Source organism: Meriones unguiculatus, chromosome 15, assembly GCF_030254825.1.
Source record: "Meriones unguiculatus strain TT.TT164.6M chromosome 15, Bangor_MerUng_6.1, whole genome shotgun sequence".
In the NCBI taxonomy this organism is placed as follows: domain Eukaryota; kingdom Metazoa; phylum Chordata; class Mammalia; order Rodentia; family Muridae; genus Meriones; species Meriones unguiculatus.
In genome coordinates, this window is record NC_083362.1 from 63,488,320 (window position 1) to 63,513,820 (window position 25,501).

The 25,501-nt window shown below is 40.7% G+C and overlaps 1 long non-coding RNA gene across 1 annotated transcript in view; it reads right to left on the reverse strand.

Annotated features, from left to right (window-relative positions):
- The window catches only part of LOC132648103 (uncharacterized), a 54,541-nt gene that overhangs the window by 17,070 nt on the left and 11,970 nt on the right, over nt 1-25,501 (reverse strand). The window contains exon 2 of the long non-coding RNA XR_009586478.1: nt 19,509-19,603. This is a non-coding gene — a long non-coding RNA (uncharacterized LOC132648103). The remainder of the gene's footprint in view (nt 1-19,508; nt 19,604-25,501) is intronic.

The window sequence follows — 25,501 nt, forward strand, 5'->3', positions numbered from 1 at the left end:
AACAGTTCTATCCACAATTGCCGTTGTCATGTTGTTGTCAGAGGAAAAGACATACCATGACATGTCTTAACCAGTTCCAATGAACTGTGTGGGTGTTGACTCACAAAAAGTAAATGGAATGGGGATTAAAGAATAATCTGTTTTGGTTTTAATAAACTCTTGGTTTTATGGTAGCTCTGAGTTTATCTTTATGGTCTCAGTATGTCTATAGTCCAGATAATTTTTTCTGTGTCCTTCCTCTATCTGTTTTCTATCAAACAAACACATGCAGTATTGGCATCATTGCTATCACGAACAACAAAGCAATCGAATTGTGTTGGTTAGTTACCTTTCTGGGATAGAATACAAAGACTTAATAGACAGAAATAATCAACTTAATAAGCAAAGGGGCTTATTCTGGCCACAGGTTTTCGAGATTATAGTTTATGGAAGCTTGATCCCATGAGCCAGTGTTAGGGGAAGGTGTGTCTGCCAGAGGCAGCCACTCATTTAGCATGACAGGAAACAAAGAGAGAGGAAGTTGAGAGTCAAGGACCCTGCTATGACTTCCAAAGGTATGGCTCAATGACCTCACTTCCTCCTGTTCTATTCTGTCTCCTGAGGGTTCTCTCACTGTCTGGTAGTACCATAGGCTGGTGACCAAGCCTCCAACATTGGGCCCTGAACAGGACAATCAAGATTCAAATTGTAGCATTGATTGAACTCTTTCAGTATTCAAATCAATTAGTACCTTGAAATATCCTTAGACTAGAGCACATCTGTGAGCCTTTTTAGGCACCCTGGGACAGGTTTTGAAGCATCACACTCTCTGCAGGTCCCCTAGTGCTGTCCAACTTCACTCTTGCGCACTCACTAGATCAGGCAATGGCCACGGACCCACAAACCTGCCACATTTGTACAGAGCAAGACTAGACCTGTGCCTTTGATTTTCAGTAAGATTTACATCATTTTGTGAAAAACAAAAGATCTTTCTTTTGTATCAGTAGTCAAATACTAGGGAATTGTTTTCTCAGGAGTGTGAACCTCTGATTTATTTAAGCAAGAGATAAGCAAACAGATGATAAAAGACTGTTTATACGACCTCTCCAGACAGGGAGAAATGTCCCCAGAGTGAGAGGAGAGCGGAATCTGTGCCTGCTGACTGTGGGAAAGGAGATGGAGTTGGAGTGGTGGAGAGGGTATTGCTCCCTCCTACTCAGAACTACCACCTAGCACGGGTTTTGACTTTGGACAATGCTGCGGGTTCACTGCTGCACCCAATTCATCCCAGCTTCCATCAGCTGCGGATCAATTTCTAAATTGTTCTGGGAAAGCCACATAATGAAAACTTGTCAGTGAAGAAAAATGACTAGCGTCAGTTCTAGCCCTGACTCGTGACCGCTGACTGGCGGGGGTTTAATGTCCCTACCATCTCCCTTAGTGGAATATTATATACACCACCTTCCTAATGCACACGGCGTGTGAATGAGCCTTCTGAAACTGCAGGAGAGCCTGTAATTTAGACACTGCAGGCCATAACCACAGCAAAGGAAAGGATTAGGGTCAAAAATAGAATGGTCCTAAAATACCATCAGAGGCATTTTTACCTAGTATCAAGGTTCTGGCAAAAGATAGGACAGCCAGTATATCTTCAATGTCTCCATAGAGAACATTAAACCCAGAAATATGGTTTAGAATCATCAATAAGATACACACAAAATCCAACGTCCTATGACTATAATTAAATCACTTTAGTCCTCCAACCTAAAGCAAAATAATTTCCTCCTGACATCATTTTATTCTGTGGAAAGAACAAGGCTGGTCTGTATTAGAGATAGTGGATGAACCCTTTAAAGGTGCAATTGTATTGTATGCAAATGAGTTCTTGCTAACTCTACTCGAATGGGTAGCTGTAATGGATTATAGGGGTATATTATAGTTTTACTGCTGTGAAGAGACACCATGACCATGGCAACTCTCATAAAGGAAAACATTTAATTGGGGCTGGCTTACAGATTCAGAGATTTAGTCCGTTATCCTCCTAATGGGCAACATAGCAGCATACAGGAAGATGGAGGTACTGGAGAAGGAGCTGAGAATTCTACATGTCGATCCACAGAGAACAGGAAGTGAACTGAGGCGCACTTCCTCCAACAAAGCCACACCTGATAATAGTGCCACTCTTACGGGCTAAGCATTCACACACATTACGGGCTAAGCATTCACACACATGAGTTTACACGGGCATTCCTATTCAAACTACCACCAGGGGTTTCTGTGAATCTGTGTGGAGGGGGTGTTCCTGAATTTTTCTCTGATTAAAACACACCATGGGAAGCAACGTGATCGTTCACATGTTTCATTCTGATGGCAAGCTCCAAAGGCAGACAGAAAGATTGAACCCCAGAAAAGACATTTGCTTGAAATGCCATAGATCTTGGGAGAAAACTTACAGGAGAAGAAGGATCACAAAGGATCTGAAGATTATTAAGCTGAATGCAGGAAATCTAAGGTCGGCCCAGGACAAGGCAGCATTGAAGACTCAGTCCAGATCTCTTTTGGCTTGGGCCCTTTTGTAGAACACCTGATCACTTTGCGGTCACCCTGACCATGGCTTCTCTGCTCTCTGCCTGGACTCCCATCTCACTCCTGCTCATCTAAAGCCTTCTACACTGAACTGACAGACCAGAGCTTTCTACTGCTCCCCACTACCCAGTCCCCTCATCTCGCCCTCACAGCACCTGATCTAACCTCTGGCTTTTTTTCTATGATACCTTGTGCCCTTTCACACCAGTGAATTCATCTAGTTGTCTGGGCCATTGTTGTCTTCCTGAGAGGAGCCAAATCTTGCACTTTACTGACTTCCTGTCTCCCACAAACACTGGTCTTCAGTTATTTTCAGGAAGTTCATTCAAACTTTGAGGCACTTGGAACTTTATTAGTAAGCTGAACTTGAAGAGACAGAGACACCTTGTCACCCACCTCTCTCTCTCTCTCTTGCTTTTATTTTCCCAAAATATCTTACAATGTTCTACACCGTTACTACTATAATAGATGTATGAATGTGTGACCATTCAATAGTACCTGTTTTTTGCTTGAATGTCAAGTTCTAGAAGAAAGGAAGCTCATTTGTATTTCCTGTTATGTTCTTACCACCTAAAACAGAAAAGAATCTATAAATCTTGAGAGTAGAAACATCCATGAGTGTAAAGAAAACAACTCTAAGACAATCAGCACTAACAGGAATATCCCACAAGAATGACCCCTTACATTAGTACCTTTAAATTTGTCAGATCATAGAAACCAGTTTGGTTATTGTAAAAATGGTTCAATCGATAAAGCACAGTTTTTCAGACCTATCTCAGACAGAGTAATTTAGGGACTCCAGAGGGAGATCTTCTTATTTGCTCATCTCTAGCTGCCGCAGTGAAATATGACAGGCTGGGTAGCACAAATGGCAAGTTTACTAATATGTTTTTGTGATTTTAAAGAAAAAAAAAATATTTGTTTATTTAAATTTGGAGGCAGGATCCAGAACTGTATGTTGGTCTACTGGAGTTAATTTCCAGGCCTCTAAAATCTGTTCTTTTAAAGTTTGGCAGCACAGACATCCCAAGTCAGGGTCCTGTATCTTCCTAGCCTAAGTTTCTCAGAAGGACTTTTAACTTGCCCCACACATAAGCAAAGTCTGTTTCCTCTGGTGGCCTCCTGTTTGCATCCCTGGGTAGCATATGATGACTTCTCTTTCACTTGGAAGGATTAGGATTACCTAATCCTTACCCTGTCTGTAGGATTAGGGTACCACTGTTATGTTCTCATTTAACCTTTAGTACCTCCTTGGAGGTCCTATGTTGAAATACAGTAACATTACAAGGATACTACACATAGGAAGACATGATTCTGTTCATATTACCCAAGAAACCAAATTTATAACAGCATCCAAAGTTTCCAAGGAGTTACTGGCCAGGAAAGTGTGGGAAGCAGTACTTCAAAACAGACCTAACTCCTTCAGGCTACATTGGAAAAGGTTCCTGTTGTTCTCTGTGGCTGGGTCAGTCTGAGAATTTGGAATTAAATCCTTTAAAAAAAAGAGATATTGACAATAAGGTAAAACTGTAAAAGAGGACCTATAAATATAAGACAGAGAATTGCCAAATTCTAGCTGAGCATTCTTTAAAACATAAGCGCTTCTGTACACAATCAAAAGGGTTCTCTAGTCTTGCTAAAAGTTAACTGATCCTCTCCTTTTTTATTGAATTGTTAAAACAGGGGCTTATACCATAAGGACGAGGGGAAAACATTCTAGAACTTTCTTCCCTTGTCCTCGAAATCTTCCACTGCTGACCTCAGTTACAGGGTTCAGATATGGCAATAAAATCTAGGTATTCAGGATGCTGGGCATGTCCTTGCTGGCTGACATTTTTTTTTCTTCACAGATCCACTGAGAACCAGCCCTGCTCAGCCTCTGGCCTCACAGAGGGAGGACTGCAGGGTACCCTGCCATGATGTTTCCTACTCAGGGTTAGGAAGGAGGTGGGAAAAGAAGGTTGAAAGGATGGGTGTATTTTTCACTAGTGGATGTGTGTTCTTCCTGTAGCCTCTGATGCTTCTCCATGAGATAAGAACTCAGAACCTCTCTTGAGGGGCTCTTTGGGAGATGTCCACCCCATAGTTGTTGGCTGAAGAGATGGGCTACAGAAGTCTTTTGAAATCCTTTTAGGTCCCTGCCCTGTGAATGTACCCGAGTCTCTTGCCCTTCCTCCCTCTATCTTGGTGACTAATGGAAAAATGGCAAAACAGACCTAATAGCAGAGTCCAAGATGCTTCAATACCATCTTTTCTTTCCTTTTTGTTATCTCTTCCCTCCCTTCCCCTTCCCTCCTATCAGCATTCCACACCACTTCTTCCTTCTCTTTTTCTTTCTTCTTTCCTTGCTTCCCTTCCCTTTTCTTCTCCTGTCTATACCCTTTTTTCTTCTCCCCCCCTTTTTTTTCTTCCATTTTTTCTTCTTTCCCTTTCTTTTCCTTCCCATAAATCAGCAGAACTGCTATCCAAGTTGTCATCCAATAAAAGATGGAAGGAGAGTCTCTCTCACTGCCAGAAACATTCACCCTGAGAGATTCTTCTGCCATCACATCTGAGAAGCTCCTCGGAGCTCCTCTGAAAGCCAAGCCCTCTTTAGGCTGCTTGGATTCCTTTTCTTCCTGCAGTTTTGAATACTGGGGCTGGAGAAGAAGGATGTGACACTGACAACTGGTTGGACCTTCCAGGTTCAGGACCACGACAAATTTGTGGACACACCAGAAGCATTATTCTGCTTACCCTAAATCTTTAACTGTAGCTATGAAAAGACCAAGAAAAGTCCATTCATATCCATTTCCAAACACTTCCATATTTTCAGTTTTTGTACAATGTCATGAGCTTCTGAAAAGGGAAGCTTAGGATATCGTGCCTTTGGTCATTAAAGTGTTTCTGGAGGCTCCTCGTGGACTATTTAATGTCAGCGTGGTTTGTTTTGTTTTGTCCTTGTTGCTGCTGCACAACACACAAACACATTTGGTATATTCAACTTGATCACCCCATCACTCCCTTCTTTATGAAACTGAAATAACACAGAATATTGTGTGATTATAAGTTGGCTAGTTTTTAGGAACAGAAATAAGGCCACCTCGGTGAGGAATTGCCTCCAACAGAATGGCCTGATGTGACCATGTCGGTGGGGCATTTTCTTTATTTTTGTTTTCTATAGGGATACAAAGCCATCTCTAGGCAGGGCTTAGGCCGTATTAAAAAAAAAAAAAAAAGAAGAAGAAGGAGGAGGAGGAGCCAGGAAGCAGCATTTTGCCATGGTTTCTACTTCAGCTTCTGCTTTCAGGTTCCCATCGTGAGCTCCTATCCTGGCTTTCCTAATTGATGGAGTGTAGCCTCTAATCCAGATAAACCCAAGTTGCTTTTGGCCACTTTTTTGTCACAGCAATAGAAAAGTAAATCAGGACAACCTGTGGCTGTATTATTCTACTGTTTTTGCTACGCCATCCCAAATTTCAGCTGCCCCACTGAGAATGCATGGAATGAAAGGAATGGCATTGAAGCTACAGTTTTCATCATACTCTGAAGTATAATATTGTTTCCTAAAGGCCAATTAGCATAAAATGTATCAGATATAATAGCCAAAATGATTGGTATGAATGTTTTCTGTCCATTCTGCAGTAACTCCAAGGGCTGCACACCAGGGTTTTGGAGCTATGGGAAAACTTACCTCCTAAAATAGACATTGCCTCCTCCACCTGCGCAAACTCCTTAATACATTTCCTCTTTGGCTTCCATTTTTAGTTCTTTAAAAAATTCCCAATAATGGCAAGTCCTTACCCACCATAGTTGGCCTCTTTATAAACATGGGATGTCATTCTGTCTTAACCTCTGAGGACAGGGTTAGCTAGCTGTATATTCTGGCAGGTGAGTGTAGATATTTTCAAAATCTAGCAGTCCAGTGGAGTCTGTTCTGTGAGAGAGGGGCACAGTGTGTGATTTTTCTGCTCCACCTTCACTGTAAAAGCAAACTTCAAATTTCAATTAAAAGTAATAGTCTATAAACCTCCACATAAAAATGTACAATTTTCATTCTCAATATATAGTCTTATTCTTTCTCATTAGAGAGCCATATTGAACAATGGTGCTTTGCTTGTGCGCATTAACGAGAGCGCCAAGCCTAGGAAGAAAAAGCTATAAAATGGGAATGAAAACAAAAGGCTTGAGAAATTTATATAAAGATTTGGGGCTTTGTGTAATTCCTCCGGAATAGTGTTACACACAGCGCCTTTTAAATCTCTTCTATAACTACGGGGAGGAAAATTGGGAAATAATAGACCAGTCCTTTATTAGAATGCTCTCTGCCCCCTCCCCCAAACCTAATCAGCTGAGAATTCAATTGTAACAATAATTACAAAAGTGGAAATTAGAACTTGGACTTGTACAGTGTGTAGCTATATTTACTATAAAAAGAACTCTACTGGGATAAAATACCAAAAAAAATAGCTGAATAAAAGATAATAATAGAAAATTAAGAGTAAAAAAGGGGAGAAAAGTCGGGAAATAATCTTCACATTTTATGTATTGTATTTAGCTACAAGTAATAGAAAAGTCAAATGTCTTAATAAAAAGAAAAGCCCAGGGATGAGTCAGAGCAGTGAATGATTTGATAATGGTGTCATGGACTCAGGTATGTTCCATCTTTGCTCTGCCACGTATCCACAGAAACTGTCTTTCTCGTGGCCACAAGGTAGCTGCAGAAGTTCCTAGCACCCCCTCCATGACTGAGGAGGACGGAGGCACGGTTTTCCTTACATTCACTTTTATTAGCTGGAGGAACCGTCCTCCGAAGTTGTCCAGGAAATTTCCTATAACACGTTACTGGCTGACACTGTTTTATAGTATCCTCCGGATGAGGCAGGCTTCCTAATTCAAAAGATGGGCGTGAGTGGAAGACACCTCTACTGGTGAGAAAAAGAGGCAAGGATGAGACAGTAATTCCATGGGCAGTCACCAGTATCCAGTTTATATTTCAAATTTTACTTGACTGAAGTAATTTTAAGCTCATTCTTGAAAGCATTTGAACCATCTAATTCACAGCTTCTGAAGCTATTCTATCCATTTGTCTTACGTGTGCCTGTACTTGGAATTTATATGCAGACCCGGTACTTGTGCAGTGAAGCTCAGTGTCCCTTTTTGGTAGCAATACTGAATATTGAGCAAAGGCTTCCATCTTAGCCATTCAGTTGAATCTTGCTATTTTGTATAGCCTCGAGCCAACCTTTTTAACTTTAGTGGTATTCCCTGCTGACATCTACCTCCATTGTTTCTCCCAATCTTCCTTTTTTCCCCATCTTCTTAAAGTCTCCTTTCTCTTGGTTTTCATAGCCTCTCTCCTGTATCATACAGGTGTTTTTCTTGTAACCATCTCAAATCACCCTTGAGCCCATCCTTTGATTAGGTTTTACTGACTCTAGTTTTGTCCCTGTGGACACTTCATTGGCTTTCAGATAATAAGTGTCCAAGTCTTTGACACATAGCTCAGATCTCACTAGTCTTCCATATTACACTTGCTGAAGGAAAGCTTCCCAGACTCAACATAGCCAAAAGCTACGGGCACCTACTGCTCCCCAGTTTATTGAATCTCTAAATTTCATAGAATCATCATTCTGATATACTAAGACTCAAAATTCCGTACCATGTTTGAGTGCTTTTTGCATTAGCATTTGTATTATCAAGAAAATTCTACTTTCTTCTTCCACTGAGCTATTTCTCACATTGTGTTCTTATAGGAGCTATGGCATGTACCAATGCTCAATAACAATATCTATCATAGCATGAAGAAGTGACCCATGGTTGTCACTAATGGTGCTCTCATAATAGCAAAGAATATCCCATTTGGGTTACTGGAAAATCTTCCATTTCTCGTCTAATAAATTCATTTTTCAGATATTCTTGTTACAGTCACCTTGTGTCTTTTCCTTAGGGTGTTAGGACATACTTCTTAGGGTGGTGACATATTCCTTTGGTCCCAGCACTTGGGAGGTAGAGGCAGGTAGATCTCTCTGAGTTAGAGGCCAGCCTTGTCTACAGAGACAGATCAGATCCAGGACAGCCAGGGCCACAAACAAACAAACAAACAAAGAAAAACCTATCTCAACTCCTCTCCCCCGCCAAAAAGCAAAACAAAAACGTTTCACCTCTTCGAGACTGACTTAACACTAGCATGTAATACCAGCATGTAAGTGTGGGTTGTCATGCTCCTGTATTGCCAAGGTTTCCAACCCATCCCCAGCACACCTCTCATCACATCAAATGGGTCAAGTTTATAATCTTGCTGGCTTGCTTGCTCTGCTTTGCCAAGCAAGCAATCTAAAGCAACAAAGGTGTTGCTTTAAGCTGGGGGGACTTAATTCACTTTCCTCGGAGGGTTGCTGTGAAAACTAAAGACCAGGCTCATCCAAGGCCTGTGATCCCCAAGAGAGAGACAGTTTGGATTCAAACCCATTCAAATATTTCCATTCAAAGATTTTCCTAATTCTTTACCTCTATTCCTGCATATTGATGCTGATTTACATTGAACTCATATCCAACTACCTCTTGTTCTTAGGTCTTTCTTACATAAGTGAATATAAATCTACCCTAATTGGTATCCGAAACTTTTGACACCAAAGAGAGAATTTTAACAGATTTTAAAAAATGTTGCAAATTAATTAAACAAACAAATGAACAAAACCACTTGCAGGCAGTGCTCTGCTCTCACCTCCTCAGCTCCATTCTTTTCATTTCAATAGTTCTTGGAACCAAAACACTACTGTTAGTAGCCAACTATGGTAAATACTGAACGGGATTCAGCGACTGTCAGTGGAAAGTCAAGATGCCACACTGGTGAGGCTCGGATAATCCAGGTTTCTCTCACTCACATTTAAGCCAAACCAGTGGATCCAGCCTCACCCACCTCTGAGCAGTTTCTCTAACCTTTAGGTCAGCATTGCGTTAGTGCGGAGCATGGTTACCCAAGTCGCTACCAAGACTTTTCGCAGTGACTCAGTTTTATAAAGTATGCATGCGGTGGGGCAGTAAACAACCCAGGCTTACTCTGCAAGCTAGAGCATGCTTATCAATAGCTCCGTGTTCATAATGGCTGCTTCTGTAACTCTGGCCGCTCACTCCCCGCAGATGATGCCAAAACGAATAATTAGGCTCTTGTTAGCTGAACCTGTATTTTCATATTAACTTTCTCATTTACATCTTAGCCCATCAATGGGGAAAAAAAAGTAAGATGGGAAATGCCAGTTTGACTCTGAGATGGAGGAATGAAAATAAGGGAACTAACAGTACGAACATATATAGTCTTTTCTTTAAAAACTTTGATGTGGAACATCTGGATGAATTCAGACCCAAATACGTGACCCTGCAGGAGAAGCTGACATCTGTAACAGGAACAGGAAGTGTAAGACAAACAGGGTAGAGTCCATGTTCAATAAGTTATATGCAAGGAAAAAATAAGAGTGGACACAACAGCAGGAAGCCGTAAAGTAAAGAACAACTTCAGGCTGAATTATTCTTGGCGATGTCCACAGAGTAGAATTATTCCTCAGTGTCTTTCATAGCTTCGCGTCAGGGTAGAGACACAGGATGTGACTCAGGACAAAGGCTCTTGGACCGGCCTTGGAGATGAAGTGAGGAGGAAAGAGGCACTGACGATGTCAAAGCTGGGGCCATCATTACAGTGCACAGTTGGTTTGTGGTAGACAATTTTACTCTTAGATGAAGATGGTACAAATGTGCCATTAGTCTTCTGCAGGTCGCATTGTGCTGTTGTGCTGATGGATTCAGGGCATGGAGATGGGACTCTGATACACTTGCAAAGTCCTTGCACATTTATCTGACTTAGTCTAACTTCACTTGATTAAAAAGAGTTGGCTATTAATGAAAACAAAACTCTTGCCTGAGATATAAATTGCTCTCCAAGAGTCTCTAAGCTGACTCTGAGTTTTTTTTGTAACTGCCTCTTCTGTTACTCATACCCCGACCTATTTTGTTTAAGTGCACCATTGCCCCAGGGGAACCACTCTTTTTTATTATGACATGAGATCCAATTATCCAATGAGTCAGTATCACCCAAGAGATAACATACGTGTTTCTCCCCTGAAGACTGCCTTAGACAGAATGACTTGGTTTCTCTCTATAAGAGACCAATGGGATTTTTCTCTAAATGCAATCATTTATACCACGATTAGTTCTTGTTCAAACACTCCCCTGATGTGTCATTTGTCTCCTTAGTACAAAGCAGATATTGATTAAGAATATTTTAGTGTCTTCAGATTTAATGATGAACTCCAAGTAATAATGATAAACTACTAAAATACCTTGTGTTTCATCTTTCACGATCTCTATAATCCTTGACAATAGAGGATCAATTAACTTTAGAATAAGTTTGGCAGAAAAGATCTATTTTAGCCACACTGTCTGCAGTTTTATTTTGTACTTCAAAGAAAAGAAAAATCTGTCTAATTATTCATACACACAAATATTTCACCTTCCAGACCAAAAGAATAACCGTGCCTCCATTAAAACTCTGATCCTTGGCTGAATTTTCATATATCTAGTGTTTCTTACTAATATCCATCTGAGATCATCTTGAGTAGCTCAACATTTGATTGTAAAAGAGAATTTATTTGAGAACTTCAGGATGCCTCATGGTGTCTGTGTGAGTGACAGAACTGAAAGGTGGAAGGATATAAATAGGAAAGGAAAGGGCAGCTGGTCATTTCCATGATGAAGGCACTTGGGAGCAGGGATGAGCTACACCCACCCTTCACTTGCTTCCTTCCTTAATTTGGTTAGCTCTGCTTCAATTTCCTGGAATTTATGGGTGAGCTACTGAAGATTTCCAATCCTCTGTAGTCGGGGAGGTCAGGTAATAACAAGTATACGTCTATGATTTTCCCGAGCAACTGTTTTACTGCACACCTCGAGCTTCAAGGTCATTCTGTTTGCCATCATATAATTTGTTTTGAAATATGACCAATATCAGTCTTCCAGACTTCCTCACTCAGGTACATGCTTTGGTTGTTCTACTGATGGCCCTCAAGATCTGGTTTTACCTATCCTTGTTTTGTAAACCTGCCTAACACATACCTGTTTGGTTGATTACACAGCCTATACCTGGGCAGAGCAGAATGGCATAGGTATGGCTAAGGTTCTTGGGCTTCAGACAGGAGAATCACCACGGGAGACAGACAAATAGGAAGAGAGAAGGAAGGAAGAAACTAAGATGGGTTAGTGTGGAGAAGGAACCACATGGGGCTGGAGAAAGGACTCCGATGATGGTGTCCAAAGGCCCAGATGACGAATTAAAGCAAGAACGGTGGGATTATGGTTGAAAGGTAGTCCAGCTGAGGAGGATTGAGGTGGATGGCATTGAATGGGGGCTGAGAGGTGAATGATGGTAGAAATATCTGCCCAATTCAAGGTATATAAGACTATTATAAATCTAAAAGGTGTCTGTGTCTCATTCTTTGTGATAGCGGCTTAAAAAATACCTCCATGATAAATCTTAGGGCTAATAATAAACATTATATATCCACATTCAGTTTTTTGTTCCCTACAACAGACAAACCTCATACAAATTGTAGTTTTGTTTTTCATTCTGAGAAGGGAAAGGTATAGTAGACATCAGAAAACAGCCAACAAGAAGACACAAGAATAGCCCAGCTTTGACATGGAGAAACTAGCTCACTGTGATGGTTAAGCACTTAACTTGACAGCATCTGGAATCACTTAGGATACAGCATTTGGGCATTTCTCATAGGTTAGCAACATTTGGGCATTTCTCTTGGAGAGTTTTTCACATTGGATTCATTAAGGTGGGAGGGTCCACCTTAAATATGGACAAGTCCATGGCATGGGCTGGGATTTAGAACTGAACAAAACGAAGCAGGGAGATGAAGTCAGGCGTTCGCCTTTCTCTGCTTGCTAACGAGCTGCCTCACACTACTGCCACATGCTCTCCTCACCATGGTGGACTGTACCCGAGACCTGTCCCCAAATAAACCCTTCCTTTGTCAAGTTGCTCTTTCTCAAGCATTTAGTCATAGCGAAGAGGAAGGCAACTACTGCGTTCTACATCCATCATGCAAGATGCTCTTCCAAAAGGTCATCTAACGACTGAGTGGTCTTCTTAAGCATAATGGAATAGAAATAGTTCTTGAATTTGAAAATCAACCCTCAGGAGCACATACGTCATGAGAGATGCCTGGCATATGGGAAACAGTAAATGTCGGAATCATAATAAAAAAACCCAAAATATTAGTTGTTGTCATTGATGAGAGAATGTGATTTTCCATTTATCGATCCAACTCAAGAATCCTCTCTCTGCTCCTTCGCCACTGCTTCAGTGGTGTCTAGTCACTAATAAGACAGGCTGTCCTGAGGTGGGTGTGTTTCTGCATGAAGCCTGAGTTAGGGTTTGTTGTTGGGTGGGTAAGTGGGCTCCTGGCTTCCTAGTTGTGCTGAAAGGACTCACTGCATTTCAGAAATTCACGAGTGGAAATTATTTTTCCTTCTGCTTATGAAACCAAGTGAGAATGGACCCAGGATGAGATCCAGGCAGAAACCTATCCTTTCGATCATGGAAGGCATTCAGCTGGCTTTTCTAATATAAATTCTCAAGATCATGCACCAGCAGAGCTGTACTGAACATTTTGGCAAACTTTGACAATGAGGATCTGCAAAAGGCACACAGTTTATGGCACATTGCTTTTTAGAAAGGTGCCAACATCTGCCTTGTCACTGATTGGCATGTGTAAATATTGTATGTGGATCTCTATATTTTTAATATGTATGTGATGTGTGGTGCCTATGCATTTCCGAGTATTTATGTGGGTGGTTGGGTACCATAGCACACATGTGGAGGTGAAAGAAGAAATCGACTGTCAGTCCTGGCCTTCTTCACTGTTTGGGTGTCTTGTGTTCGCTGCTACATAAACCAAGCTAGCAACCCCATGAGTCCAGCACTTCTAACTCCCAACACCCTCTATGGAGGGGCTGGAATTACAGGTGCTTGCACTGTGTATATGGATTTTACTGGGGTTCTAGAGCTCCAAACTCAGGTCAGTTGATAGGGTTATGCGGCGAGCACTTTACCAGCTGAGGCATCTCTTCAATCTTACTCACATGTATTTTAACAGCACACTCAAATCGGTACTAAGTTCATCAGGCTGATGAGCCTACCCTGCCTTTAAAATATCTTGCCACTTCTCTGTAGAAACTGTGGATTTAGACTAACACTTGAATAAGGAGGAAAAGGTTTGTTGTCCTCATGCTCAGGGCACAATGTGAGATTCATGCTTCTGATGAGCATGGGATTCTGAAAGCCTGCCGAAGCCACATGCCTCCAAGATGGTGCTGGCACGGAACCACCCTGGCCAACAAGTGTTGTTATTTTCTCCATTAGCGCTGGCAGTCAGTAGGTCAAGAACTCAATGCTGTACATTGAATGAATTAAACGGGTAATGATGTTTTCTTAAACAGAAGCACATTAAAAAACGTGCCCCCTAAATCCTACAATTAGAGCCAATAAAACAAACTAGGAAAATTGTGCCGGGTTAAAGTTTCATTGATGTCTCCAGTTAGTGAAAATCCCTGTGTGTGCCTCTAACGGGTTAGAATTCAGACAGTTTCATTTCCCTTTAGAGCCATCTTTTCCTAGGGGTATCTCAGCTCTGCAGGGCTTCTTACAAAGGGTTTTCCTTCAAAATGCTAATAAGTAGGCAGGCACAAAAGCTTGAAGCAAGCATACATAGCTTGCCTGAAAACAAACAAACAAACAAACAAAAAACATGCTTTCAGGGTACTTTGGAAGAAACACATTGCCACTCCTCCCTCAACACACACAACACTTGAAAGCTGAATACATTAACTTATCATTAATTTAAATTTTATAAAACCAATAAGTTGGATACGTGAAAATTAGCTAAGGTGAATCTTGTGTTACTCTTCTCTAAGCTTGTCTTCTACATTCAAAAGCTTAAGATATAAGCTTTGGGGGTTGAAGAGATGGCTCAGAAATTAAGAGTGCTTCCTGAGCACTCAGAGTTCAGATCCCAGCACCCAGATGAGAAGTTAAGCATCATTCCCTGGGAGGGAATGAGGGGGCAGGCTACAGCTGGAATACAAAGTTAATAAACTGTAACTAATATTTAAAAAATAAAATTAACTTTAAAAAAAGGAAGTTAGGGTTCAAATATACATCTGTAAATCCAGTTCTGAGGGATCATCTACCCTCTTTCGGCCTCAGTGTGCATAGGCAGGCACACACACAGAGATACACAGTCAACAGAAAGGCACACATACATAGATATAGAGAGAAAGAGATACACAGAAATAAATAAAACTAATTGTTTTTAGAAAGGATATGTTATTTTTATACTTGAACCCATTTGTTCTACAGAATCTATATGTATGATCATAAAAGAGGTGACAAACATGACAATCCAGTTTTTGGACAAATGCACTGGCCTTAAGAACAGTGTTTTAGAAAAAGACTCCTAGGTGCTTCTTAGAATTATTTGGCAGTTGTCTGTAAACATTAAACATAAGCCCGTTCCAGGGGAAAAGGTGGCACACAGCATCAAAGCTGTAGCACAAGAGAAAAGTGCTCTGAGCACCACATTCTTAGAATAATAGGATTGGCCTTTTGCCTCTGTTAGAACAGGCATGCACATTAAATATTCATACCAATGTTTATTTTCCAAATGTAAAATGGAATTAGGTTAACAAGTCATTTAGCATCTTGTGGTAATATTGGGTATATATATATATATATATATATATATATATATATATATATATATATAAATTGTTTTGTGAGGTTTTATATGTTTGAATCAAGGTAGCTTACTGAATAATGCGTAAACATCTTTGAAACAATGCACTTCCATGGTTGAGGTTAGAGTGGGTAACCAGGTTCTCATCTTGAACTAAAACTAGATTTTCTTATTTCACAGAGCGAAAATGAGGTAAAGATGGCCACTGCAACCCTAACCAGTTTTGAGTCAAAATAATCCCATGATGTAGATTTCCTGCCAGTTAATTTCTCTAGAAGGAAATCACAAGTTATTGTCTATTAAGGTTAGATTTCTTGAAATATCTTCCTGGGAGTAACCTAAAAATAATCTGAGGGTCTAAGAAATAGGTTGTATTTACAAAAGGTAAGATTACTGACTGGTGCAAAATGTTAAAGAAAAAAATATCTGCTTGTTATGATGGTGCCTTTGGGGAGGGATCAATTTTATCTCTCTTCATCCCAAACAGAATGGTTCGTGCATTTATACTTTTTCTTGGGGGTAAACTGATATTGGAGATTTCACCTCTTTGCTGATGACTTTCGAAGTAAGAGCTACATTCCCAAAGCTGCTGGATCCTGGATCCTGTGACTCAGATCTGAATTCAGAGAAACACTGTGAGATTATTTATGCGTGGTTTAAGCTGACTTTAAATTGACAAGATCATTGAAGATGAACCGATGATACAAAATCCCCCCCCCACCGTGTTATTTTTTGACAAGAAACCTAACCACAAATGAGACTAGCCAACTGCATAATTGGTAAAGTCCTGTGTCAAACCAAACCCTGCCTCACTGCATTCAAAAGGATTAAGAAGTTCGAAAAATTAGCCACCGAATATTAAATGCAGCTCTCTTGAAAGCGGAAGATTTAAACAGCTGCATGGTCAAATGTTTGTGAAAGTGGCCCTAATTACACTGACACATCCGTCATAGACTGTGTAAGTAGAGAAGTCAGGGCATTTGATACACATCGCATTCCCTGTAACACTAGTTCAGTTACTCTTCCCAGTGCTGGAAGAGTACTCTTCCCAGAGTGAGGACATACATCTGTACTTCTCATTTCTTTATTTAGCTCTCCAGCCCTCCCCTGTACCAAGGCTGTAACCCTATCCATCGAGTTATAATCCAGCTGAGCTGCTAACATCTCTTTTTGAAACGTGCCTTGTCTTTTTAATTGGATTCCATCCATGATCCCTCTCATCAGCCACACTTTGACAACATAGCTAAGTGTGTATTATACACAATGGCCTGGCTTTCAGTGATTTCCATTTCAGGGGACTGTCATTTTCAGTTTTCTGTCTGAACTGTGAAGAAACTTAGAACAATAATCTTTTCACTGACTAGGCATAGTCGCTCATTCAACGTATCTTTATGGAATACCTTGTGCTTACGTGTTGGTGTTCCTGCGTTTGACATAACTTCACAGAAAAGCAATACATCTCTTCGCCTCTGCTGAGCATGTATGTTAGTTAGGACTATTTTAATTGTATTAGTGAAATCCAACTTTATCTATTCTAAAAATTAGATAAACAGGTATTATTGTTAGTTAAATGTATATGTAATGGATAGATAGATTTGATTGATGAGTGGATAACAGGTAGATAATAGATTGATAGATGGATTATAGATCAATGGATTGATGATAGAAGATTTATAGGCAGGTAGGTAGAAAGATTGATAGATAGCTAGATAAATTGATGATAGATGGATAGATACATACATACATACATACATGCATGCATGCATGCATACATAGATTGATACATAGATAGATGGATGATTGATAGTTTGATAAGATAACTAGATAGACAGGCAGGCAGGTAGACAGATAACCTACACAGTTGATCAGATTTGGGAGTACAATCCATGTTATTGGAACATTGTTTCTCCACCTCTTCCTCCTTCCCCTTCCCTCTGTCTGCCTTCCCCCTCTCTTTCTTTATTATCATACTTCATTGGCTCTATTGTAAACCAGGAATTTTTTTTTTAAACGTGGTGACAAAAATGTTTATAAGTTCCTCCAAGGTGCATGTCAGAAAGGAAAAGCCTCTTCTTCATTCACCATCCAGATGTACACATGAGAAATTCCTGAATTCCCTTGTTACCAGTAGTCAGGGTCTGAGCTGGTATTTCCAGGTTCATGGACTCTTAGTCAAAGAATTTTAAAAAAAAAATTAAAAAAAGGAACTCACAGATTCTAGAGGCAGCAAGATAATTTACTGGGAGCAAAGCAAAAGTGAAGGTTGCAGGGAGATACACTGCCAAGATTGACAGCAGGCCACAAAGTGAAGCTACTCAAGGACTTACTACTTAGGATTCCTTTTAAGGGGTTCTGGAGAGGGAATGGTTACCAAGTGGTGTAGTGTGAGCGAGTGACTCCCTGTTTCAACTGATAAACTAGGTCATTTATTCATTGTTCCAACTGTGCCTGTCCCTTCTTGTAATGCACCTAAGTTTGCTTTCCCAGTTCTACAGGCATATGATGACAAATGAGAGGTTCACCACAGAAAGTTAGTAGAGGACACACTTTTGCCTTACTGCCCATGGGCACAAAGCCAGTTCAGGCCACATCAAGCCTTCTTGTCTTTATCCTTGGATACACTGGAATACACTGGAATAAAGGTGTCTGAGTTTGATGGTTACTGGCAGAAGGGAAACATCTAACATTATTCGGATATGAGAGTAGGAGTGACCCAATGCAGGTGAGGGCTGGAGGGGTTTCTGAGGTTCCTAGGTGCATTGCTTGGAGAGGGGTGTGAGTATATAAATGTGCAGGAGAGAGAAGGAACTAGGTTGCCAAGTGCTTTATCATAAGAGAGGGTAAGCATAATCCGAAGCCAAATGGAGATCCCAAGCTAATCTGCCTTTTATACTTGCCTACTTCAGTTTTACTTACATGCCTGCCCCCAAAGAAACAGCCACTTCTAAAGTTTGGGACATGTTACTAGTCACCCATGTGACCAATAACGGACATCCATCCCCTGAAACCCAAGGAAGCTGACGGGCAATTATAAAAGTGAAAAGAATAGATTTGGTTACCTAAAGATGAAGAAGTGGTTCTGGAGAGATGAACGAGTGAGTGCCTACATCCTGACTATACCAAGACCCACAGCTCAGCTCAAAGAAACTGGAGCTCTAAAACACATATGTGCTGAAGAGACCGGCTGTCCTAGGTGGATGTGGTCCAGTCACTGCAGTAGGAATGCCCATTGGTGTTAATTCTCAAGGAAAAGCATGAAGCAACTAGATCTGCCTGTTGCATGGTTCACAGTGGAGGTGTGAGGTTGACTATTTGGAATCATTCAACTATTAATTTTGTCAAGTTCTGCTCCATACACACAGAGATGCTGTTGACTGTTTTATTGGAGTGTGCTATTTATACATAACAATAGAATAACATTTTCATATATGCACATACATGTTACAACATTTTAATAAATGTATATAAACTCTTCTGCTCAGTCACCATTACCCTCTCTTGTCCTCCTCCCACTCAAGTCCTTCTTCTCAATTAGTCCCCTTCTACATTCATGTCCTTTGATGTGTCTGAAGCTCACAAATTTATCTAGAGATGTTTCTATGAGTAACCAAGTTCAAAAATTAATATAAACAACCCTACAATACATTTATGGGCATTACTGAATTTTTAAATTTGGTCAAAATCTTTAACCTTTGGGAGCTAGAACTGCCAGTCCATGAATTGGCTATATGCTGATCCTGGGGAGCCATTCATCTGTGGAGACCAACACAGACAAGGGTGAGACATCCGACTCCCTAGGCAAAAATTCCAGAGATCCTGGAGTTCCTTTGGTCTTTTTCTTGAACTTTGGCTCTTGTAGTAAGGACATTGTAAGAAAGGACATTGTGTCCATCTAGGAGGTTAGGGGACTTGACTCTAGAAAACAGCTGGCAAACAGTCCTAAACATGAAACTAAGATCAGTGAAGCTGTCACTGTTATTTCTGCCTCACTGCATGTGAGACCAGACGTCAAACCCAGAAAAGCCAGAATGCTCCAAGCAAAGTCATGGTGGGCCTCTCCTCCAGGGCCACCTCGTCTTCCACACCCACACTCCAAGCATTTGACAGCACACTCTGACCCATGTGACAACACACTGGGAAAATGTCCCTCTTGTATATATTCTTTACCTGTGGGATGATGGGACCCTTAAACCTGTCTCCCAAACTCCTCAGCCACGTCACAGGACACTTCTGGGAGCCATCATCTCAGCTGGGGGTGTATCCTATGCAAACAGAGGAAGAAGGTGAGGGGTCCTTCTGCTGCTCAGTGAGATGTTCGAGCTGGTTGATGGGATGGCAGGCCCCATTGTGGGCCAGTGATAAAAGCCCCTGAAATCCCATGTTAGTGAATTGCTGAGCTCCTGAAGATGAGAAAGACAACAATATCAGCACTGGAAAAGCTGGCCAGTTTTGTTGCCTCATTCCTGTCTGGGTATTGAGTGTGGCTTGAATAGTGTGGTCATCCTGGCATGAGTCTCAGGCCAGGAGAGGTTAAATAAAGTAGATCACTGCATCTGAAGGACAGGCCTGGCACTGGGCTAGTGACAATGCCTGCTTGGAGGAACAGAGCACAGTGGTGGAAGGTTTTTACTAGGCAACAAATAAATGTACAGTGTACAGGGATGATATGGGGAGGGGATAAAGGGAGAGAGACAGACAGAGGGAGGGAGATGGAAGGAGAAAAGTGGAGGGAGAAGAGGAAAAGATTTTTATAATATGTTTGTTGTTATTGTTTTGAACTTCAGATGGAAGGGAAGGAAAAGAAAATAGTTAAATGAAATGGTATGAATAGAAGCTTAAGGAACCACCTCTGGAAACCCTAAAATATCACAGTCCCTAAGTGGCATTGGCCAGCTGCCTGAAGTTTAGAGCTTCGGGCCTTGCTGTCCAGGGAATCGTCCAATATCCCGAGGCATTGTTTTCTACCTGCAATGGATCATGTCAGCACAGTAACACCCCAAATATCTCTAACTTCAGCGATGCTCCCAAAAGTCTAGACAGCAGGTGTCTGAGGGATGATCCTCTTCTTGAAATGATCAGCCCTTCTGTGCTGTCATTCCTTCCTATGGGCGTGGAAACCCACAAAGGTATCTTTCTGGTTTCCCCAAAAAAGCAAAGCTGTGATTCCATTTTGGCCTCAAGTTGCTGGAACTTGAAGAAAAAAAGAAAAAGGAAAAACAAAAACAAAAACCTAAGATGGCTTACCTCTATTAAATGTCATTAAAATAATCTTGTTTGCATTAAATAATGACCACAGAAATAGATTATCAGACACTGGGTTTTTTTTTATTTGGTTTACTAAGAAATGCCCGCAACTCTTCTCAATTGCTTTCTCATTCTTGTAAAAAAAAAAGGTTATTATTATTATTATTATTATTATTATTATTTACCCTATATTTTAGACCCATCAAGTAAAAAATGTCTCAGTCTAACCTTCCCACCTTGCAAGTTCAGACGTAGGTCTTCAGTAATGTTCCTGCCCCCTCCACAGACATTCATTCCAAGCTGCCTGGATGGAGGCTGCGTTGTGATGGCCCTTGCCTGCAGCACTCCTTATCTGTCTTTCATCCCTAGATCACTGTCCCCTACTCTTTTAAGAGCCCTGTTCTTCCTTTCCTCAGGCTCACAGTGGTTCTGTTTTGTTTGCTGGTTATTAAGGAGCCTCCTGCATAGTGAGACACTGCTTACCAGCCTATGTCCTGGTCAGTTCATCGCAGACCAGGGTAGCTGAAGGGAGAGTGGACTGGAGTAGACAACACATGTCATTGAAAGCCCCAAACTATAGATCTTTGGGCAACTCAATCACACTGAGCCTCACCTTTCCCATCTGTAAAACAGAAAGCTATTTGCTTCGGTTTGCTCTTAAATGCCTGAAGTCCTCCCCACAGTTGGGTTTCACCCTGCTCAGCCACACACTTCCTTTCTAGCTCTTTTTTTTTTCCTCCTGTGTCCAACAAGATGGCTCAGCACTTGCCTGAAGATCTGAAGGCAATCCCAGGTCCCATATGGTAGAAAAGGAGAACTGATTCCTGGAGTATTGCCTTCTGGCTTCCACATGTATGCTGTGTCACACAGACATACACTCTCTCACACACACAAACACACACACTCCACACACACACAAATAAAATGATGTAAGTTTCAAAATTGGGGAAAAACCTGTTCCAAGGACACATAATAAGTATTCATGTGCACAGACTATCCCGTGACAATTCAATACACATCTTTCACATGTTTAATACATGATGATGCCAAGATAATTATATTCCCTACATGTTTGACATTTATCATTTCTTTCTGCAATGAAATCTCAGATTACTCTCTTCTTCAGGCTTTATATGATATTGGTTTCTGTCTACTGCAGCAGCAGCCTAAGCTGAAGAAGCTGGACCTTAGTTCTCCTTCAAGCCTCTGTTAGTCTATCTCTCTGTGTCTTTCCATGCTCCTCTGACCCTCCCCAGCCTCTAGCAATGACTATTTTATTCTATTCCTATATGGTATCAACTGTTAAGGCTTCCAAATCGAAGTGAGATCATTTGGAGTTTATGTTCTCCCATTCCATCTATTTGCTGCAGAATGTCATTATTTCTAAAGAATGATGTCTGCCTTTGTATGTATACTATTTTCTTTATTCTTCATCACCTGATAGCGGATGGCCACCATGTCTGTTGGCTACAGTGTACAGGGCAGTTATCCTGTGGTCTAGCTCTCCCTTACCTCTCAGAGAAATCATTCCCATCTGCCTAAAGCTACTATCTCATGTAAGAAGAATCCTTATTTTTAGTAAACTCAATTTGTAATTATCTTGTACTGTTTTATTTATTCCACTGCTTCCAGCTTTTTACATGTTGGATATCATGTTCTTGTAGGTGATAAGCCATATAAGGGCAGTGACTGTCTGGTTCCTTCCTTGTCACGTGTCCTAGGACAACATATAATGAACAGAATCAATGTTGTTTTGTTTGACCTTCACTACCATGTACAGAGAGATACATCAAAGAAGAGCTAATTTACTCAGATCACCATTCAGCTAAAGAATCAGCCACCACTCCTAGTGTTTGATAGGTACTTAAAGGCTATCAGGAAGTGAGCAAGTTTATAGTGAAATGAAGAAAACAACAACAACAAGAGCAACAATGTATTTTTTAGACCTTGACTTGCCCTTAAGTTCTGCTGTCCTGAAAGCTCGGTCTCTGACCTGTAGCAGAATTTGGAAGGGATGGGACTTTAAGAGGTAGAGCATGATTGAAGGCAGCTAGGCCTTCGGGAATGTGTTCTTGAGGATATTGAGACCCAGGCTTCCCCTGACTGCTCTGTTATGAGATGAACATATTCTCCTTGTGATGAGTTGTTCTCCCACAGGCCCATTGCAACAAAGCCAACTTACATGGACTGTGTATTGCTGGGACAGAACACCATGACCAAGGTAACTTATGAAAGAAAGCATTTAACTTAGGAGTTCACAGTTTCAGAAGGTTAGAGTTCATGACTATCATGGCAAGGCAAGGCACCAGACAGGCAGACATGGAGCTGGAGCAGTAGCTGAGTACTTATAACAGACCTACAAACATGAGGCAGAGAGACAGAAAGATAGACGGACAGACCGAGACAGAGAAAGAGAAAAACAGACACAGAAATAGAGCTAGAGACAGAGAGGACTAACTGGGAACGATATGAGCTTTTAAAGCCTCAGAGCCTACTCCTGGAGACACACCTCCTTCAACAAGGCCATTCCTCCTAATCCTTCCCAAACACCCAATAACTTGGGCCCAAGCAATCAAATATGTGAGCCCATGTAGACCATTCTCATCCAAACCACCACAGACTGAGATCTCAAAAACCAAATCAACTTTTCCTCTTTCTGTCTTTGGCACTTTGCCACAGTAACTTTCTGTCTTTGGCACTTTGCCACAGTGACACCCAGATCACCAACACCAAAGAGAAAAACATGATTTGCTTCCGAATGGAGACTATCCATACAGGGAAGCTAGATGGGCACTTTCTGGATGAATGGTATCTCAAGTGGTTGGATTTGAGAGTGTTTTTGGCTCTCCGTAGATGTTCTTAAGTCAGAAGCTGCAGTCGGTAATCAAAAGCTGATGTTCTAGGCTGATGGCTAGTGAGGTTGTAGGTGAGATGCTCATTGTCACAAGCAATTTAGCCTCTGTGTGTGCATTCAGCCTTTTATTAGACTTTCTTCTTTTTCTCCCTATACCTTGATCATACTCTATCAAAAAAAAAAAACTTGCAGATGAGCAGGTGGAATAAATAAACTATCTTTACAGATGCTGCTGAGAATATGTCAAGGCCTTCACAATTCAAGGGGAAATTGCATTTCTTAGAATTATTGAATACTTAAATAAAGCACTAGACAAGAAATAATAAAGACCAGAGAGGAGAACATGACTAGGGTGGGAGAGTGTCCTTTGGTTCTTCTATTCAAAGGGCTCTGAATAAACAGTTCTGTGCTGTGTATCTTTTGTAAGCTGGAAAAAAAACTGGGTAGAAATTTCTAGCAATACTAAACCTATTACAGGAAAACCAGAAATGACCCTCTTGATGATTGGACACACCATGTACATTTTTGCTTCTGCAGTCCTTGTGTCTTAGACCCTTTGTCCCTTGTCAAACAAGATCTAAGTTCTGCCTTTTAATACTTACATGAGGAGTCCTCCTCCATGCAGGCACCATTGGCAACAGGGACACAGGTCATTTGCTGTCCTCTGGATTCCTGACTGTTTTCTCTATGTCACTCAACCCATACTTTGCAATGAAGTATTTCTCATGTCTGTGTTCTTTCTTACCAACCAGGTTGGAAGTTTCCCTGGCTTTTGCCTATCAGTTTTGCCAGCAACTATTCACATGTTCCTTCTCCATTAATATTAATAGAAAGAGAAAGGACGGGAAAGAATGGAACAGAAAGGTAGTGCCCTGTGATATTTAATTACATGATCTCCAGCTTTGGGTCTATGGTTTAGAGCTATATTTAACTCTATTGGGTGTACCTGTTTAGGTGAATTTTTAAGATATCACTAAACTTTGTCTTTTTTGCTTTATGAAATGAAAAGAATAATATAATATTAGCTTAATGCTTACTGTAAGCCAAATATTTGTGATCTAATAAGTGGTGATAAATGTTACCCCTTATGTTATTTAAAATATTAAAACATGTTAAAATTAATTAGAAGTAGTCAATTTGTAAAATATGTGTACACTTACATATAGATTTCCAAATGTTAGACTGTTATGAAAATAAGCTCTTTTTGAAAACGTTCAATTTAATATGAATACTAACTCAATTAGGAATTAGAACATGTGGTTTTTTCCCCTATGGTTATTTACTTCTGCGTGACGGCCAAATCAAAAGGAACATTGATCTAGCAATATAATATATAAATACATTTTTATATATTTAAATAGATTATAATGTGCATCTATATTCTAGAAGAATCCATCCAAAGTATGTTGTTTTTTTATAAATTTATCAGGCAATATATTAACCAACTGACCAAATGACAGTTCCTGAATGAATTGGGGTCATATCATCTGATGTGGGAAAGAGGCCTGAACTTGAAATCAGAACTCATGACTTGCCACCTATTTTTTGCTAACCATGTAGTCTCCTGTAAGATGTCTATCTTCATTAAGTCTTTTAACTCTCTTGTAAAACAGAGACAATAACTTTTAACTCAGGTTCAGTAAATCATAAATGTGATGCAACTTCCATTTTGGGATATGATTGGTACGTTCATATGAGAATAAAATTTAGCTGGGTTTCAAGAATTAACTGGAACAGAGAAAATATATACAAATACATTTCCATGAAGAATATGGGAGGCTGCACAGTTAACCACATTTGAGAGTTAAGGTACTTCGGGGAAAATTCGATCGTCACAATTAACTCAGCTTCTCCATCTTCCTTTCCTCTTAGGACTTCTGTTTGTTTTTGTCTGATTGATAGTTTGCAAAGCCAGGGAGAAGTGGCTGCCAGAGGGCAAGGGAGCCAGCAGTCTTGGCACTGTCACAGAACTATGCAGACAAGAGCTAGAGTTCAGGCCAAGAAGGAATCAAGGACTTGAGAGACTAAAATCATTTAAAATAAAGAGGTACAGAGAAGGAAG